This window comes from Pinus tabuliformis, chromosome 6, assembly GCF_031772625.1.
Source record: "Pinus tabuliformis cultivar Carrire ecotype Pingquan chromosome 6, CPIR1, whole genome shotgun sequence".
Classification (NCBI taxonomy): Eukaryota; Viridiplantae; Streptophyta; class Pinopsida; order Pinales; family Pinaceae; genus Pinus; species Pinus tabuliformis.
The window spans coordinates 1,128,341,056-1,128,355,890 of record NC_142292.1 but is presented as its reverse complement, the minus strand read 5'-3'; positions in this window follow the sequence as shown (position 1 = coordinate 1,128,355,890).

Sequence of the window (14,835 nt, the reverse complement as noted above, 5' to 3'; positions counted from 1 at the left end):
GGCGCCGTTGCCGGGGAAGTGAAACTAGGTAGCCAATTTCTTAAAAAAAAAAACAAGAAAATTTCAAGGAAGGGAAAATTGATAACTTCTCAAAGTATGCTCTCCTCTTGCACCTAGTGTGATTTGGAGGATCAGAAAAGAGAGAGTTATTGGTTTAATAATTTCTTGAGTATGCTCTCTTCTTGCACCTAGAGTGACCTGGAAGATCAGAAAGAGAATTATTAGCCTTGAAGAAAAATAAAAAATGGCATGCATAGAGCAAGAGATTCTAGGGGAAGGTTTTTAGCTAGGGCCAAGAGTTCAATTTTTACAACTCCATCTACTTCAAGGAATAGACAAGAGACACCTCCATCATCTCCAACTCATACTCCTAGCCTTAGGATTCCTGGAATTCAAGAGGCAGTAGTTGAATTGGGAGACTCTTCCACACCATCCATCGAATCTGAATTAGGAAAAGATCCTTTCTTTCCTTCTACAGGGAGACACATTGTAGTTGAAGAAGTAGAATCACCTGAAAAAGAAGAGGGAGAAATTCCTCCTTGTTCGCCATTAGTAGAGGAACCAGAGGACTCTGAAGTCTCTGAGGAAACTATCATGACAGAGGAAGTAGTAAACGGATTTGGTAGAGGTAGAGGTAGAGGAGGAGGAGGAAACAATGGAGGAGGTAGAGGTAACAATGGGGGAAATAGGGATGGAGATAACTCATTCGGATTTCCTATAGTCGATGAGGATTCTCGAGCAATAATGAAAAACATCTCACCATCTGTCCTCCCAAACTTTCATGGGTTAAGAAATGAGGATCCTGAAACATTTCTATTTGAGTTTGAAGTCGTGTGTCGAACTTATGGTTATCTGGAAGACTCTCAAAAACTCAAATTGTTTCCTTCAACATTGAAAGGAGCTGCTTTGAAATTGTTCATGGAATTAGTCACTCAATCCATTAGGACTTGGAATGATATGAAACAAACATTTTTGGATAGATACCTGGACTATTGTATGCCCACCAATCACAAGGATGAGCTATTTAAAATGGTGCAAAGAGAAGATGAAAACTTAGAGGATTTACTTGAAAGATTTCAATACAATCTGAAAAAGAGCAAAAATGAATAACTTAGATGAGGAAACCTTGAAAGCCCTTCTATTAAAATCCATTAGAGATGAATGGATAGATATTTTGAACATGATGGGAAAAGGAGATATATCTCAACTTCCACTTCATGATATAGCAGAGCTATGTGTCCATCTCTCAAGGGGAAAATCTAAAACTGGAAAAGGGCCTAGAGATCCTTCTCTCATTAGAGCAAACAAATTTGCAACTTGATCAGTAAGTAGGGCTGAGATTGGCAACATGCTTGATGAATTCAAAACTGATATCTTTGGGAGTCTTAGTGAGCAAGTAGACACCCTTAAAATACAAAACAAGCAGAAAGAAAAAGCTGAAGCTTTGGCCATATTTTGCCCAAAATGTAGAAAGAAACATGCTCTAAGGGAATGTCCCTTGGATGCAAAAGTTGTAGAAACATGTGTGATTTTTTCAGAAAACCATGAGACCAAGGATTGTCCTTCAATTCCTGGGTTCAAAGCTATCTTTCAAGAAGATCCAAATTCAATTGAGTCTCTCTGTTTTGTTGCAAGGAGACCTTGGCAGGGGAAACAAAATCAAGGGTTTAACAACTTTATGAACTTTCAACCCCCACCACATTGGAATCCTTGGCAACAACGTTGGTCCCAACCTCAAAATCCTTTTCAATCATGGGTACAAGGTATGCAAAGTCCTTATGGGAGATTTGCTCAATTTTATCAATATCCTCCATCTTTTCAAAATCAACAAGCTCCACAGCTTCCAAATCAAAATCCACAACTATCATTGCCATTTCCACAACAACAACAACCTTCTGAACAGAATCCAAATTCTCAACTCTTGCTTCCATTCCAACAGAAGACAAATCAACTACCTTCCCAGCCATTGCCGAACCCCAACAATAAAAACCCTCAAAATGCTTACATGGTAGAAGGACAGCAATTTCCTACCTATATGATTGTTCCTCTCAATGATATACAACTCAGATCTGGTAGGGTTTTAGATAAGCCTTCTATAGATGCTCAAAAGCAAAGCATTTCTGAGGAAGATTCTCTTGAAGCTAATAAAGGTTCTGAAGCATCTCTTCAAAACCCAAGCACTCAAAAAGAAAAAGAAAAAGAGTCAACCCCCACAACTCCTATAGTTGAGCAACCTGCATCTTCATCCACACCTCCTTTTCCTGAAAGATTACAAATTGACAAAGGGGTAGAAAAACAAATCTTGTTGCCCGACTATGATTTTCTAGATGAATTAAAGAATGTCTATATCAAGATTCCCTTGTTACAAGCCATTAGAGAGATTCCTATTCTAGCAAAAAAAATAAAGGAGTTGAGTCTTAAAAGACCAGGAAGGAAACCGAGAGATACAAGAAGAATCCACCTGGTAGGAAAAATTGCAGATATCATGATGGGAAAAATTACTATGCAGAAGTATGTAGATCCCGGTAGTCCAATTGTCAAAACACATATCAATGGGGTAGAAATTCCAAATACTTTGATTGATTTAGGGGCTGCTATCAACATTATGAGTAGACAGACTATGGAACATCTGAAACTTCCTAATCTTCTTTTTACACCTACTTTACTGCAACTTGTAGATCGATCAATTATCAAACGAGATGGTGTATTAGAAGACATTTCGGTCTCCTTAGACTCTTGGGAATATCCAGTAGATTTTATGATTTTAACTCCCAAGAGTAATTTAGGAGGACACCCTCTCATCTTAGGAAGACCTTGGCTAGCCACAGCTGATGCTTTTATCAGTTGTAGGTCTGGGGATATGTATATTTTTGATGGTAATGCAACAAAGAAATTCAATCTGTATCCTCCAACAAAAGAAATTACAGAAAAGGAGATAATGAGTGGGTTGATGATGAGGATACTATACAACCTGTCTTTACCATTTCTGAAATCAGTGAAGATAGTCAAATTCTGAACACATTAGAAAACTTTGAAACATCTTCAGAATATGACCACACACAATTTCAGTTAGATTCTGGCATTGAGTATCTATCATCTAGACAAATGTCTCTTTTCTCTATGGAAGAGTTTGGTAGTTCCGCCATTGAGATCTTTCCAGGTAAAACATTGAATATCAACAAAAACTTGGAAAAATCACAATAGGGAGAGCTAACCAAAATCTTGCAAAAACATTCTACTACATTTGCATGGGAGTATACCGATATGAAAGGTATTGACCCTAAGACTTGCATTCATCACATCTATATCGAGGAAAATAGTAGACCAATCAGACAACCTCAGAGAAGGATGAATCCAAACCTTAGAGAGATAGTGAAAGAAGAGCTCCAAAAACTACTCAATGTAAACTTAATTTATCCAATTTCAGATAGCCGATGGGTTTCTCCTTTGGTTATAGTACCTAAAAAGAATGGTAAATGGAGGGTATGCATCGATTACATGGAATTTAACAAAGTAACTTTGAAGGATCACTTTCCTTTACCTTTATCGATCAGGTATTAGATACTTTAGCAGGCAAAAAGTATTTTTCATTTTTGGATGGTTTTAGTGGCTATAATCAGATTCAGGTAGCACTTGAAGATCAAGACAAGACCACATTTACCTGTCCATGGGGAACTTTTGCTTACCGAGTACTTCCTTTTGGATTATGTAATGCACCTGCAACATTTCAAAGGGCAGTACTAGGAATCTTTTCTGATCTAATCCATGATTGTGTAAAGGTTTATATGGATGATTTTACATTTTATGGTAATTCATTTGAAGAGGCATTAGAGAATTTGGAAAAAGTCCTTATAAGGTGTAAAGAAACAAACTTTTCATTGAGTCATGAAAAATGCTTTATGATGTTTACTGAAGGTATTGTTTTGGGACATCATATTTCAGGGGATGGGATTAAAGTTGATAGATCAAAAGTTGAAGTCATCTCCAAGGTGCCTATTCCAAATTGTCAAAAAGATGTTAGAAGTTTTCTTGGATTTACTTGATACTATAGAAGATTTATCGAAAACTTCACCAAAATAGCATCTCCACTCTTCAAATTAATTACAAAAGATTGTGAATTCAAATGGGATCCTGATTGTCAATCTGCATTTGAAACTTTGAAAACAAGAATATCTGAAGCACCCATTTTGAGAGGGCCAAATTGGAAACTTCCTTTCCATATTTCTACAGATGCTTCAGATACAGCTCTAGGAGCTGTGTTGGGTCAAAAGGATTTAGTTCCTTATGCCATTTACTACACCAGTAAAAATTTGACTCCCACCGAGTTAAACTATATTGTGACTAAAAAAGAGTTCTTAGTTGTTGTTCATGCAATCAATAAGTTTAGACATTGTATAACAGGCTATGAAACTTTTGTCCATACTGATCATTCTGCAATTAGATATCTAATGAACAAACCTGTTACTAATGGCAGAGTTACAAGATGGCTATTAATTTTACAAGAATTCAATATTACTGTGTTGGATAGACCAAGGAAACAAAATACAGTAGCTGATTTCTTGTCTAGAATCCAAAATACTAACGAAAATTCTCCTGTAGAGGATAAGTTTCCAGCTGAATATTTATTTGCAGTGACTACTAAGACTCCTTGGTATGCAGATATTGCTAACTATTTGGTTACAGGGAAGCTACCTCCACATTTATTTCATAGTGAAAAAAGAAGAATTATTCAGGAGAGTTCGAATTATTCATGGATTTCTAATGAATTGTTTAAAACAGGGCTAGATTGTGTGATCAGAAGATGTGTTCGGGAAGATGAAATGCCTGACATCCTTAAGGCATGTCATAATGAACCATGCGGTGGACACTTTGCTGACAAAAGGACGGCCTATAAAATCCTTTCTTTAGGATATTATTGGCCTTCTCTCTTCAAAGATACAAAGCAATATGTCAGAAGGTGTGACAGCTGCCAAAGAGTTGGGAGAACGACTCTTTCAAATGAAATGCCATTACAACCACAGGTACTCATCGAACCCTTTGAAAAATGGGCTTTAGATTTCATTGGACCCATTAATCCACCATCTAAACAGAAGAATTATATATTGGTATGCACTGATTATGTCACTAAATGGGTAGAAGCCAAAGCATTGCCTTCTGCCACTGAAAATTCAGTTGTTCATTTTCTTTATGAGGATATTTTTACTCGTTTTGGTGTCCCAAGAGAAATCGTGACAGATCAGGGAAGTCAATTCACATCTAACTTGATGGAGAAGCTGATGGAAGAATACAAAATCAAGCACATAAAATCTACTCTTTACCATCGGCAAGCAAATGGCCAAGTGGAGTCTACAAACAAAGTTCACAAGAGCATCATCACCAAAATTGTCCATCTACACAGAAGAGATTGGGCAGAGAGGTTTCCTAAAGCCTTGTGGGCCTACAGAAATACATGGGGGAATACAACAGGACATTCTCCCTATAAACTTGTTTATGGGAAAGAAGTCCTGCTCCCCATCGAATATCAAGTCAAGACTTTCAAGATGGCAGTTCAGTAGGGGATGAATCTATCAGAAGCCCAAAAGCACAGAATGGAGCAGCTGAATGAGCTAGATGAGATCAGACAAGAAGTAATTTTAAGAACTGATCTAGTTCAACATCAAAGAGCTAAGTGGCATGACAGATACATCAAAAAGAAAAAGTTTCAAGAGGGAGATTGGGCACTACTGTTTGATTCCAAGTTTAAAGACTTCAAAGGTAAATTTCAGACTCATTGGCTTGGGCCATATGAGATTGACAAAGTCTTTAATAATGGAGCGGTAAGAATCAAGACCATTGATGAATTTCAAACCCCTCTCATTGTGAATGGCCACCGATTGAAAATTTATCATAAGCCACTCTCAAAAGAGGAATTTGTCCAAATGTTTCAAGAGAATTCTACAATAAGACTGGTGAAGAAGAATCCTTCTTCCCCACCAGCCTAGCCTTTGTTTCTTTCAGTTAAAAAAATATAAAAAATATAAAAAATAAAATAAAATTGTATAAGACTGAAAACCAATCACAGATTGGCGGTCTTATACAGAAAATGTAGAGTGAAAATCAGGGACACCTGACACTCTATATTTTCCAAAAAAAAATCTCTTCTATCCTTCTTTTTCCATCTTCACTCCACCTCATTTGCCATTCCACTCCATCTCCATCTCATTTTCATTTGACTTCACTCCACTTCATTTTCACTCCATTCCACTCATTTCATTTCATTTCATCAAAAAAAGTCCCTTTCAGGACTATTTTCACTCAATTAGTTATTATCTAACTATCTTTGTTCAACTAAGAGGGTGTTGTGTCAGTTTCCGCAGCTGGTAGCATTTTCCGCAGCCAGAAGCAGTTTCCACAGCCAGAAGCAGTTTTCGCAGCCACCACTCTGTTCTTCAAATCCACAGTCAGAATGTTAGTGCAATAATCATGAAAATGCAGGTGTAATTGAGCATATGCTATGAAGACATGGAGAATCTCCAAGACATCAAGGAAGAGCAATTGGTTAAAAGCTAATGAGCAAGAAATGACAAGGTTCCCAAAGGTATGAGCAAAAATTTTAGTCAAATGGCAATTAAAGTCATGATTATGCATAGTTATCAAACCATAAAAGCTATACTATGTGCAATGATCGTTACGATAGCTCCATTACCCACTCCCATTCCACGATATTATTCCGCACACCATGCATTCATTTCTTAACGGTCTCATGATTATTTTCGGGTTCAAACTCATAGTCGACTGCACTTTCATTCACCACCTGTAATCATGAGATGTGACCTATCCCATTACGGCTCCTCTCCACCGCATTTTCCGCAACCATCCATTAAAACGTGTAATATTTCGTACGCAGCCGTTTAATTCAAAAATCTCAACCTCACTCCATTCTCTTACCATTCTATTAAGACCATCCTCTTCACATACATCCGCATTTCATCTTGTGAACTCATTGCGGCTGCTCATCCTCTGTTCCGCCTATAATACCGAAGCATTCTCGTTACCTGCTATCCATCTACCAATTGCAGCCACTGCATTTTACCATAAACCCTGCAACCGAGCCACCTTCCCTCTGCTAAACCCTCACACGCAATTGAGTTTTCAGTTGAAATTCAAAACAGAGGAAGGAATGGGAAAATTACTAAGGGCAGAACCAGAAGGACCGAAATATTTAGAAGGTTACCCTAAAGCAAAAGATTTGCTGAAGAAATCCAAATGGTTACACTTCATCCAAAAGTTTAAGGGCTAAAATAAAGAGGTACAAAGCTTTTGCACGGTCTTTCGATGGCCAAATGGTGGAGATTGGAGACTTGAAGCTCACGGTGACTGAAACAACAGTAGCAGCTGCCACAGGCTTACCCCAGGAAGGTGAGCGATGGTTCAAAAACAAAAGCATGGACGAACAGGCATGGAGAATCATGCTAAGAAACCTAGGTATGGGCACCACTGTGTTTACAAAAGGAATTCTTGTTAATGCATTGAAAGAAGAATGGGCCAGTCTGCTGTTAGTTATCCAAAAATTTATCACTTGCGAAGGACGCTTTGGTTCAATGTACATGTACCATGCTAGACTGTTGATGAATTTCTTAGAGAGTTAAACTCTTAATTTGCCTTATTTCTTACTGTTGAGTTTGAAAAAGATGAGTATCATAGTCCAAAAACACATAGGAAATATAGAACCTCATCTATATCATCATGGACTTATAAAGATTCTCATTGAGGACCAACTAAATAAAAACAAAGATACCTGGGAACAATTCTTGATAAGAAACTACTTTCAAGAGCCATCTAAGGCATCTGAAATTAGTACACCAAAAACACCAAGAAAGAGTAGGAGAAAAGAAAAGAGTGCCATAGTTCAAGACTCTCCTACTACAGAAACTCAAGAAGTTGGTCAAAAAGAAAAAGAGAACAGAACTAAGGACAATAAACAGAGAAAAGTGAAAGGCAAAAGAAACATACAAGAAGTCTACCAATCACCTGAGCCATCTATAGAGGAATATTATCAAACATTGTCAGAGAGATTAGTGCATCTTCAAGAACAGGCTGCTATAGCAAAGAAAAAGGAAAAAGGGAAACAGAGCATACAAGAAGGGATCACTAGTCCACCATACTTAAGGAGAAGCACCAGGCTTAGAGGAAAGGAGAGTAAAACACAAGTAAAACGGCCCCACTTCATTGACTTGGGTGGGGAAACACCCGAGAAACCTCCAGCTGGCCGTAGTCCACCTCGTCCTCAGTCAAGTATTGAAACTAGTCCTCCACATCTTGATGAAAGCCCTTCTCGGCCAGAGCTAGAGACCAGTCCTCCTCCTCCACAAGATTTTGAACTCAGTCCAAGAAATACACCTGAAATAGATCCCAGTCAACAGAAGGTATATGAATACCTTGAATCTTTAGAAAAAAAACAGCTGCAGGTCCGAGTACCACTCTATCCCACATGACACCAGATGCACAAGTTCAATCCTTAAAGCAGGAGGTATTTGAATTAGAGGTTCTAAACAGGCATATCAAGCAAGAAAATGAATCACTTAAGGAGCAGAGAAAAGTAGATAAAATTATTCATGATAACACTATGCTTCATTTGGGACTATGGCAAAACAAGAAACTAAAGAAAAAGTGCATAAAATTGAGCAGAGAATTGATCAATCTCAAATTTAGATGTCTAATAAGGAAACCCATGATGGTGGTAGCACCAAAGAAGAAGAAAAGAGGGCTAGATGTCCTAGCAGAGGCTTCAGAACATATGGATTAAAGGGGAATGACTAAATTTTGGTTGCATGAGGACATGCAACACCTTCACAGTGGGGGTATGTTGAGTCCCAAACCTGCATCTTCCCTATATACCTTTTCAACCTTCTTTTCCATTTACTTGATCCACCAAGCTGTCAAATCATTGCATATTAGTCTAAAAAGAGCTTATGAAATGGTTTCCTAACTATGTTTATGACTGCTATTTGATTTAGATTTTTGTTCAATCAGCTGCGGAAACTTGTCACTTTCCGCAACTAGCTCAAGTTTCCGCAGCCATTTTGTCAAAGACTATGTTACAGGTGTCCAATGGAGAATCCGGCCACATGGGCAAGCTACAAATGACATGTACATGGAGCGTGTCCCCTTGGTTCAGCCGAATCACTCACAAGCAGCCATGGTCAAAGACGGTCAAAGGAGGGGTCAAACCAAGATTTTTGCGGTGGCACGGCTCTATTTTGCCCACGTGAAGTTTTGCGTGGCAAGATCCTCAATTTCCGGAGGTGTTCCAACACCTGTGGATCAATCCGTGAACCGAATCGAGCAGCCACAACTCCATGGATTTATCTGTCATGATTACCATACCGCTAGATCTCAGGCCGTGGAGATTTACATGTTTGTTTGGCAGCGTAGAATCTAGGAATTAGCTATAGCATTTTCGCTTATAAATAACATGTTATCAAACGCTTGACAGTTAGCTTTTGTTATGTAATCTTGACTGTGTTTTCCGGGCCACTGTACCATGCTCTATTTCCATGTTTTTACTGCACTTTAATATATGAGAAGACAGCATTCTTGAGTTCAACTTGTGACTAAGTGTTGATTGGCTGAGGTTGGAGAGGGCCCCTGTACACCAAAGCTCTGTATCTACTGTATAATTTCTCACCTTCTTTCATTATGTTACTATTTTTATAATTAGTTGCTTGTATATACTTCCTGATATTTATACTAACTGTTGTTTATCTTTTCTTTTATGTTAGCTGATCAGTCTTTGTCTTTCAGGTTCTTGTAGGTAGCCCAGGCGAATTACATAGTTTTAATGACTACTGACATGAGATCATCTTGTCCTTTCTATTGATTCATTTACTGAGTTTTAATTTCAGCATTGTCATTTCTTTCAGTTTTGCTTTGCTTATTTACTTTTCTGCCACTTAGATATCATATTACTCATCTGTTTATGATTTCCTTCCTATATCCAAGCGACTCAATTAGTGAGGAATCAGAATATTATTTGATGTAGCATGATTTAGTTTGCTTTCCTGCAAGATAGTGATTAAATTACTTATGTCATTTTCAGGAATTGAAATATGAATGGGTAGTTAAATCTTAGTTTCCTTTTATGCAATTTGATTTCCTGCAATTTAGATATCATATTACTCAGCTTGTTTATGATTACTTCCTATAGCCGAAGCGAGTCGAAAGGTGAAGGGTCAGAATGTGGGTTGAAGTAGTGTGATTTAGTTTGCTTTGCTTTCAGTATTTGAGTTGCTTTGGGTTCAGTTTTTATTTTCTTTTCATACAGCAGTAAGGATACTGGGCCATTGTCACTAGTTCACTATATTGGTACATTTATTTTCTTTTGAGAATTGATTTCATCACAGTTAGTTTGAAACCTTCTTTTTGAAGAACTTTAAAGTTTGGAAAATCATTGTAGAAATCACCATTACCATCCATACTTGAATCATTGTAGAAATCACCATTACCATCCATACTTGACTTTCAATTTTGCCATCTCACACTAGGGAATCCACAGAAGATAAACCCAAAAACAAACCAAAAACTCAAAAACGACAAAGAACTAAGAAATCGGTTATCTTGCATATACAGTGCACTTCACTTCAGCATTTTACGACTCCTGGATTGACATTTTAAATAGCAATTTAGGACACACTAAATTGACCAAACAGGTTGTTCCAATTTCTTGCTCAGATTTATTCACTCTTCTTCCAAACATAAGTAAACTAGCAATCTTATTACATCTGTAAAACTCCCCTTTCACACAAAATCATCTTAATCCAAAGTTTCAGAGATTTCAAATACTTACATCGCGGTCCTTTCAAGAATTTTCGGTTCGCTTCACTATATGACATAGTCCAGTCTACCGTGAACTCAGTAATGGATCTTCCCAAGATGCTATCAATCCAGAAATCGACAACCCTTGAAATCCTATTGTTAGTGCTCTTGAGTTGTTGTATCAGTTCAGGAGTCCATACTATAGGTTCTTCACCTTTAAAATAGTCCTTTCTTTTGGTCAACCTTGATATCCACTCGTACAAATCAACATGAAATGAAGCAAAGAAAAATTTGTATTAGTCTGTAAAAATATACTTATGCGACGAAGCTTGGGTTTCTGTTTTCTTGCTTCGTAAATTCTTGCTCTTTTAGTTCCATCTAGTCTTGAATTTCTTTATTCAACGGGTGCCACATCCACATATCCTTCAAACAGATCTTGGTCTCGATAACAAAACCATTTCTTGGCTTGTTTTGGTCTGACCTGGGTTCGATCTATATTCTGCACCAACAAAACCCTCAATCACTAGCCCTTTCGGCAATGACCTGCAAGTAGATCATAGTCTCAACTGAAGTGACTATGGGAGGATGCATAACCAGGTTTCTGCAGCCTTGAAGGATGTGGAGATGTGATATTATTATGTTCTTTTATTCTTAACATTCATAAATCACTTCGCCATATTACATTAATCACTTAATCATATCATATAAAACCATAAAACATCCTTGTGTTGAAATCAAATGCAACTATAATAATTGCAACTCTAAAGCAGATGATAAGCAAATATACACATAAGGACACCAAATTACCGTGGTTCACCCCAATGTGGGGCTACATCCATAAGAACTATTACTTATATAATGAATCTATGTACAACAAACAGTTCTTGTCCTACGCAATAATTTGCAGACTCAGGCCTTTTTGCACTTATCTGTAGAGCCTCTTCTTCACCACAAAACTACATAACACAATAATACAACCATAAATCTGGATCAATTCGACGATTCTCTCTTTATTGTTTCACCCTATATATACTATTACATCGAAAGGTTACATCATCACAATACCATGGTCCAAATACCATGGACTCCCTAAAACAAACAACTATGGACCAAAACCCTTTACAAAATCGCGCTATTACAAAAAGGACGGGCTTCGACCCACCACGAAGCCCTTATACCGCGCGGTATATTCCAACTGCTACACTGTGCGGTCCACTTTGTGTTCCGCTGCTCTACTGCACGCTCCACTTCACACTCCACTCCACAAAATGTGAAGTCTTTGCCAAAATCTAGGCCAAGTTGGATTGCGCCCAACAAAGATCCTCTATGTATGAATCTATTGCTACTTATGAGTTCCTGAAAGGAAACATGCTTCCCTGCCTATGATAAATCATAGTCATATTTATAAAAGGACTGAGGGCACTAGACCATGGGACATCTATACCTGCACCATATCCAATTGATACCTTTTTCCAATGCTAGGTGAACATATTCTTGTACTTTAGACATGTCATACTGAAAATTATGGAAGCCAAAGGGTTCCCTATTTTTTATTTCATTAGACGTTACATACCATCTCACTTTAGCTCCATGAAGAGCCTCGTCTTTGATATCTTCCAAGTATTCCAACCATCCTCCTTGGATCAAAATGTTGTGCACCTGCTCTGAGGCTTGTAATGAAGTAGGTTCATAACATACCAAATGGCCACCCATTGTCGACTATTCATCAGGAAGCAATTTGCAGCTAGAAACAACAAAATTCAAAATTACACTACTATAATTCTGCATAGAGTATAGGGGCTCAGTGATCATGACATGCAATGATATTTTGAAAATTCAAGTAGAAAATCATGTATCAGTGTCGTCTCGCACCCCCAAAAGAATTGAAGGCTGACTAGGGTCATCAATTAGTATTTTGGCGGGTTGGTATATTTGACATGATTAGAAGATAAGGTGATATTAATGAAGCGTGACATGGCAACTGTCAGAGAAAAAATAGAATACGAAGGGTATCTGTGACATGTAAAATAATCATTAAGTCAATTATTAATCATGAGGTGTAATGATGATGTTCATTATTATAATACACGGAAGGTGAAAGCGAAATAAAGGCATGAAGATATTTCTAGGAACGATAGATGGATGGAAACAATATTCATGTCAAGAGTATCATTAGAAAAAAACGAAAGAAATTAGTTAGAATGTTGAATTTCTTAAAAAAATTATATCCCTACTATGCATAATTATAATGAATTACTCATGGACAACCAATCATCACCACTTTCTAGGATGGTTTTATAAACTTCCATAATAAATCTAACGATCTTTCCTTTATTAATTTTGAGGAGGCAAAATAGCCAACGTAAATTGTAATATTTAAATTTACTTTAATACCACAGGCATATCCTTTGCTGCTAGCAGGTGTCCATGGCCTCGATAGGGTTTCCTTTTTAACCCTTTGAGATGTCAATGTCCCATTTACGAGGAGAGATTCATAACTCGTTTTTGTGTTTTTTTTATAAAGTATTTACAAAAGGCCATTGTCCTGGCGTGGTAACCAGTTAATAACAATGCCATTCACCAGAGCTAATGAGGTGAACAAGCTGGCTCATTATGATATCTCTTGTCCTTTGACCCGAAAAACAAAAGCCAATACCCTAGCTTGGTGACCAGAAGTGATAATGTCACTCCACTAGATCCTATGATCATGGTAGGATGGCTCGTGATGAGACCTCCTACCCTTTGTTAGATTTTCAGTTTGCTTGTTAAGGTTTTTATTAATCATAAAATATTACTTTGTAAATGGGGTGGCATATGAACTCCTTAAGAGTTGGGGATGGTGTGAAAAGTATTATAATAATTATATTTTAACTTGCAAATTTTGTCCCCAAAGAATATTTTTCAAAAAAATTGTAGAATCATGTTATGAAACCAGCTCACAAAAAGATAGAAAAGATAGATCAACACCTTAGAATTCAACCTCTTCGAGGGGGCAACCTACTTTACATTACATAAATGAACAATTCTTGGATGATACAAATGACAAGACCTCCTTTATATATATAGGAGTCTAAGGGGTCATAATATAATCAGAGCCGACATAACAATAATAATGTAAGGGCACAATAATAACAATAGTGGGCTTCTATGGGGCACAATAATAACAATATGGGGACTAAATGGGCACAACAATATAATAAGGGGATTGAACTAATAACAATAAGGGGTTACACTAGTAGTATAGGGACCTAACATGCCCCTCTCCTTCAAAAAGTGTTGTCCTCAACGCTTGAGTAGTTCTTTACGCTTCTGTACAAAATTCTTGTCCTCCCATGTGGAATCTTCAGCGGGTAAGTTCTTCCACTTGATGAGATACTCTGAAATTGATCGATTTCGTAGCTATCGGGTTCTTATTTCTTTGACTGCTCCAGGCTCCAATATGATTTTTCCTTCCTCGTGAAGTTCTGGAAATATTGTTTGAACTGGGATCTTCTGCAATTTTTGAATGAGTGGCCACACTTCTTCATCCTTCTTCCATTCATACCTTGTTTCATTTATCCACTCTGGTTGGATAATAGAAATGGCGCACAACAATGCTTCCACATCCTCATCCTTTCTTGAGAGTGCATATGCCACAACATTTTGCTTCCCTTTTTTGTAGATGATTTCAAAGTCATAACCCAACATCTTTGTGACCCATTTTTGTTGCTCTTGTTGAGATTGCAACAAGATGATGGAGCTTAGTGAAAAGAGTCGCCTTCACTAAGTGGGCCGGCAGGCAAATTATGGCGCAAGTTCTATTTTTTATCACGGTGTGGATGATCACAGTCTGGGAGACCACAGTGTGAGTGATCACAGTGTGAGTGATCACAATGTGGGTGACCAAAGTGTGGGTGATCAAAGTCTATTTTTAGACTGGCTGTCAAAAATAGAAAAGTCAAAGATTATTGTCTCATAATAATATTTGGACTATAAACTTGATCTTATTCTCTTGGAGCACTTCAGTTTGAGCTACAGATGTGGCCCATGCAGCTGTCAGAA